Source organism: Ochotona curzoniae, unplaced genomic scaffold, assembly GCF_017591425.1.
Source record: "Ochotona curzoniae isolate NIBS_2020 unplaced genomic scaffold, NIBS_Ocur_1.0 contig_1014, whole genome shotgun sequence".
Lineage (NCBI taxonomy): Eukaryota > Metazoa > Chordata > Mammalia > Lagomorpha > Ochotonidae > Ochotona > Ochotona curzoniae.
This window is the reverse complement of record NW_024464920.1, coordinates 20,928,815-20,935,070: the sequence shown is the minus strand read 5'-3', so window position 1 is coordinate 20,935,070 and position 6,256 is coordinate 20,928,815.

Here is a 6,256-nt window from a genome sequence, read left to right as displayed (position 1 = left end):
CTTTCACCTTGAGCACATGATGCCTTCCCTTGCTTTTTCCCTGCCCTCACCACAGTCAGCTTAGTTACATCTCACAGTGCTGCTCCTGATGCTTCATTATTTCCTATTGCAGAATGAACCTGGTAATGGACTACTTACGAGAGTCATCATTACACTGCTTCTCTCTTTACTTCTCACAGTTAAAATGTCTTTTGTTTTTTTGTTTGTTTTAGAAGAGGAAGGGTTTAGGACTTTCAATTTGTCCTAAAACCACTAAATCAAAAATTATTGATTTTATTTATTTATATTTATTTTTTTTATTATAAAGTCAGATATACAGAGAGGAGGAGAAACAGAAAGGAAGATCTTCTATCCATTGATTCACTCCCCAAGAAGCCCAACGGCCAGAGCTGCACTGATCCAAAACCAGGAGCCAGGAACTTCCTCTGGGTCTCCTATGTAGGTACAGGGTCTCAAGGCTTTGGGCTGTCCTTGACTGTTTTCCCAGGCCACAAGCAAGGAGCTGGATGGGAAATAAGGCTTCTGGGAAACAGGGCTTCTGGTGCCCATATAGGATCCCAGTGTGTACAAAGTGAGAATTTTAGCTGCTAGGCTACCATGCTGGACTGATCAATAAAAAATTATGGTAAAACATTTTGTTTTTCTTTACAAGCCAGAAATGAAGAAAAATTATTCATAGGAAAAAGAAGCTTTATTAATTCTTCAGTGTTCAGCTCAAGTGTTACTTCCTTAGCCCTCTGATTAAATTGCGTCCATCTGTTGTATATTCAAATCACGCTGTACTTTTCTTTCATTAGCATTCATTTAAAATGTAATAGAATAACCAGTTAGCTATCTTGTGTGCTAGGATGTAGGGTTCTTGAAAACTTCCCATAGTGTCTGTACCTACCACCCCGCAGAATGACTTGCACATATTTGACATTTGTTGAATATTTATCAAGTGGCTTTCTATATTTGGAAACATTGTGGTGCCTGAATGATACAGGAAGCAGTATTAGCATTTTAAAAATATTCATGCCTTTGCAAGAATTTGTGCAATTATTTCAAAAAGAACAACAACAACAAAAAGTTCCTTAATTTTATACTTTATTTCAAATAATATTAAATAGCCTGAATACTTGAAAGCTGGTAACTTTCACTTTGTTTTTGAAAATCCATTAGTCTGTTTTAAATAAAACTGACCTTCTGTGATGGGTGTTTAAAATTTGACTTACTTTATATAGGAAGTAGCTCAATATTTTCTGCATTTACTAATTCTAATCACCAATTGAAGTTGACAGTCATTAAGGCAGAAATGTCCTATATGCACTTTTATTTTAATCCGAGCATGATTACGTACAATTAGGTCTGAAGTATTGTAGTTGGTCCTGTGCAGGATGCAGATAGATGAGGCAAGGAACCTGCTCTGAGGGCGGCTTCCAAGCTAGTAGGGGGAGACAAGAGAAGTGCTGAAGTACCTAAAATTGGAACATTTGTCATGCAACCAGAACCCACTAAGGAATGTTCCAATCTACCATTCTTCCCTAAGCAGATTGTGGGGGAAAGTGAGTGCTTAGAAAAGAACAAGGGCGAGCTGGGGTGGACATTTGGTCTGGTGATTTACAGGCCAAGTGGACCTCGTCCTGGCTCTTCTCTGGTTTGGGAGGCACCAGATGATGTCTCAAGTACTTTGGATCTGCCACCGTGTGGGAACCCTGCATTGCATTTCTGGCTCCTGACTTCACCCTGGCACAGCTCCAGCTATTGTAGACAACTGGGCAGTGAACCAGTGGATAGAAAATTTGTCTCTTTTGAAAAAAATTAACATGAAGAAAAACCATGGAGATCAAGTTGTTGTTGTTTTTTTACCTGTCAGTCTTTCCCAGTCATTGAATCGCTTACTGGCCATGAAAAACAGATATTTGGGTCCTGCCCCAGACCAAGGAATGTGCCCAAATATGCTCAAATGGATAGGTTTTATGCTATGTGTGATGGAAAGCCCTTACTTGTTTGTAAAGAACCCAGCTCACCCAATTAGTAGCCAAGGATATAATCAGTAAAAAAAAAAAAAAAAAAAAAAAAGGAGATAAAATGCCTGAATTTTATATTGTCTTATTTATTTCTTTGAAAAGGCAGACCTTGTGTCTGAGAGCAGAACTACAGGACAAGGGAAAGCTGACTCATCAGCATATTGTAAGTTCATGATGTACATAAATTACGTTATATTCAAACTTCAGTAAGGGCCGTATGTCATCAGTCTTAAAAAATCTTGTGAACTCATATGTGTTTAGAATTATGAACATAAAAATTCTAAAAATAAAAAAACATTGAGAAAATATGGTTATAAAATTTGTGGATAATTTCGCAATTTCTCATCTTTGGATAAAATCTATTAAGTTATTCTTTTTCTTTTAAAAAGGCAGATAGAGTAGTTATAAACTGCCCAGATGCTCCTAATGGTCAGGACTGGTGCAGACTGAAATTTGGAGCTGAGACCTCCAGCCTGGTCATCCACAGAGGTGGCAGAAATCCAGTCACTTGAGCCACTTATTGCTTCCTGATGTTACTTTTTTTGTTTGTTTGTTTTTTAAAGCTGTAGTAAGAACATAAACAGTAGAGTAATTGTGAATTAAAATTTCAGTGCGTTGGTGGTTGCATCAAAATAAATTTATATCTCTCATTCATAAAATCCTAGAGGTAAAAGAAATCCTAGGGTTCTTCTTTTATTTTAAAGGTAAAGGTCAGAGAAGCTAGGTTATTTGCCTAAGGTCACACACTGACCTGTTTTAGGGAGATACCATAAACACTGCTACATTCCCTTTGTAAAGATGCATTTATTTATCTTACACAGTCAGTGGGTGAGTGAGGAGAGAGATCTTTCATCTGCTATTTCACTTCTCAAATGCCCATTATCCTTAGTGCTGAGTTACGCCAAAGCCAGGAGCCAGGAGCCAGGCACTCCATCCATGTTCTGTGGCTGAGGCCATAGAACTTGGGCAACTCAAAGAAATTGGGATGTGCTCATTAGCAAGAAGCTGGATCAGAAGTAGAAGAGTTGAAATTCGAACTCTCACTCTAATATAGAATACAGCATCTTGAGTGGCAACTTGATCTGCCCTAACGCAGCCAGCCCACTCACACTACATTTCTAAAGTAAATGAAAATTAGGCATAGTGATATCAATTCTGGAGATGCCATTTCAAGACAGCCTACAGATTTTATCTTTGTGTTGTATATTATCATTGTTGTTGGACAGTAACCAAATTGTTCTGAGTAAGACCTTTTCCATCTGGAGAACAAAAATTACTAATCACCTTAGCACAGCCTATATAAATGCTTCAATATGAGAACATTTCAAAATATTTGTGGAAAGAAAGAATTAAGAAATGTTTATTTTGGTGCTCTCAATTCTGAAATCCATGCATAATTTTTCCATAGTATATATTTTCCATGAGATTTTTTAAATTCCACATATGCATGGGATTTAAAAGCTTTTAGCCCCCAAATAAATTTACTTTGTAATGCCATTTCTATGAATTACTTTTATTTTAAATATTTATTTATTTATTTAAAAGTGTTACAGAGAGAAACAGGAGGAAATCTCCCATCCATTGGTTCACTCCCTATGTGAATGCAATGGCCAGCGCTGGGCAGGCCAAAGCCAGGAGCCAGGAACTTCATCTTCATCTCTTTTGTGGATAATTGGGCCATTAGCAAGGAGCAGCCAGGACACAAACTGCACACATGTGGAATGCTGTCATTGCAGGCGATGATTTTATCCATTATGCCACAATGCTGCATCTCCATTGATTTTATAAGGTACCCTCAAATATGTGGCAAGAACTGCAAGTCAAGTGTTGTGGCACAGTTATTTCATTTCTACTTGGGATACCCGTATTCTAATTGGAGTGCTTTAATTGAAATCCCAAGTCTACTTCCCATCCAGGTTCCTGTTGATGTGAACCCAGAGAGGTGGCAAATGATAGGAGACCTGGATCAATCTCTAGGCTCCTGATTTAGGAGCATTTAGGGAATAAATCAGTAAATTAAAAAAAAATATCTCTGTTTCTCAAATAAATAAAAATGATTGAATAGAGTTAGCAACTTTTCCTACCTGGCAGAGCTAGATCACAGTATCCTCCAACAAGAGTCAGAACAGGGGATGGGAAAGGTTAGGCTTTGAGCCATGACACAAAGCAGCACATAAGAGAAGTGAGTCTGGGGGCAGATTTGGTGGGGGGTGGTGGTGGATGTGTGGACCCCACTTTGTGGGTTTGCAATTTCTGCCGGTTTGCTTGGGAGGTGGGGGAGGTGATGGGCTGAGCTAGGCATTACCATAGAACCCTCTGATACACATGGGTACAGGGGGGTACAGGTTGGCCTGGTCCAGATCACAGCACATATAGGCACATACAAGAATACTGTGTGGGGCAAGCTGGGCCACAGCATCCACTGCTAATACATAGGAGTGGGTAGTCTATGCCCAGTAAGAGCCTAATACCCTTTGGCATGTGCGAGATATAGGTCTGATAGGGGAATGGGAAATTCCCTGTTGGGCCATAGTTCCTGCTGGTGAGCATGTAATTCAGTTCTTGATGTTGGTCAGATTGGGCAGAGTCACTTCAGCCATCAGCAAGTGTGTGAGTTGGTTTTGGAAGTGGGCGGACAAGGCAGGGCCAGGACAAGCTTAGCTCACTGGCAAGTGCAGGAGACAGGTTGGAATGTGGGTCATACTGGGCTAGGCTATCACACTTATCAGTTTGTATGAGTCAGGGATAGGAGTGGATTTGCAAGGGCCAGAGTGTAGCACTCACCAGCTAGGGTTGGGACTGGTGGCAGGTAACAGCATCTGATGGCAGAGGTCAAGATGAGGGATGGATTATGCTGAGCTGGGTCAGAACTACCACTGGCATGCACAAAACCTGTGGCTGTAAACTGGTCCTGATTGGGGAGCTAAGGGCACACCTGGGTAGGTTGTGGTTCTTGCTGGTGAGCACATGACCTGGAATGGGGTGGCTATCTGGGCTGGACATGGCTGCAGTGTCCCTTGACATGAGTGTGGACTGTCTGGGATGTGCCAGACTGAGCCAGACTCCAGCATCCACTGGTGCTTCTGAGAGCCAGCATGGGTATAGGATGGGCTGGATGAGGACTCGGCTCCTTCTGGGTCATGTGACAGCTGCAGTAGGGCATAGACCGGGTGTGACTGTGCTGTAACACCCAACAGTAAAAACCGGATTGGGTGTCGGACAGTTGGAGGTAGACAGGAGGTAGACTAAGTCAGCCTGGGCAAGGACCCACAGGTGTGCATGAGATCTGCCACTGGGGCTCATGGAGGAACTTAAGCAACTCCTTTATCAGTGCACAGTCCCTTAAGGTAAGCACAATAACCAAGACAGAGAGCAGCTCAGATCAGGCCAGGTTATAGTACATGCCAGCATATGTGTGGGTCAGGTCTGAGGATGTGCTAGGCTGGGCCAGTTCATAACATCCACTGGTAGATCTGAGAACAAGGATGGGCAGGACAGGCTGGGTAAACCTGCAGCACCAGCCAGTTCACATTAGGACTGGGGCCGAGGGCTAACTGTGCTGAGTTGGGCAGTAGCACATGCCAGCACAAGCTGCAATGGGAGCAGACTGGTTGGGCCAGGCTACAGCACCCACCGGCAAATGCTGAGGTGAGATCAGTCATGCCAGACTAGGATGCAGCACCCACCAGCTCATGTGAGATAGGGGGATGTCTGTGAGCCTGGTAGGTATTATTGGGGACTCCCCTGCTGGGCCATTGCTCCTACTGGTGAACATGAGGGCTGGGGCAGGGGACAGACAAGGCTGGGCAGGAATACAATACCTGTTGGCCTACATATAAACTGGGTTAGGAGGAGAGCCAGGCTGGGCTAAACAGACTATACCCATTGATACAGGCATGAGCTGGTGTAAGGACAGACTGGTTGGGCTTTGGTGCAGCATCAGTAGGCAAATGCCGGAACTGCGGGAAAGTCTTGTTGAGCTAAACTGCAGAACCATCTGAAGAGTGTCAGATCCCAGGCAGGGAGAGGGTCCAGTGCAGAGACCGTGGGTGCCTCTCTGATGGACTATAACTCTTACCACTGAGCATGAGAACCAGCACTGGGGGGGGGGGGCTGGCTGGACAGGTGGTGGCACCCACTGGCATGAGTGTGTGCTGGAGGGAGTAGTTGGTCAGGTTGAGTTAGGCTTCAACATCCAAGGATGTACACGAGATTTGCATGGGAAGTTGGACAGACTGGACCAGTCC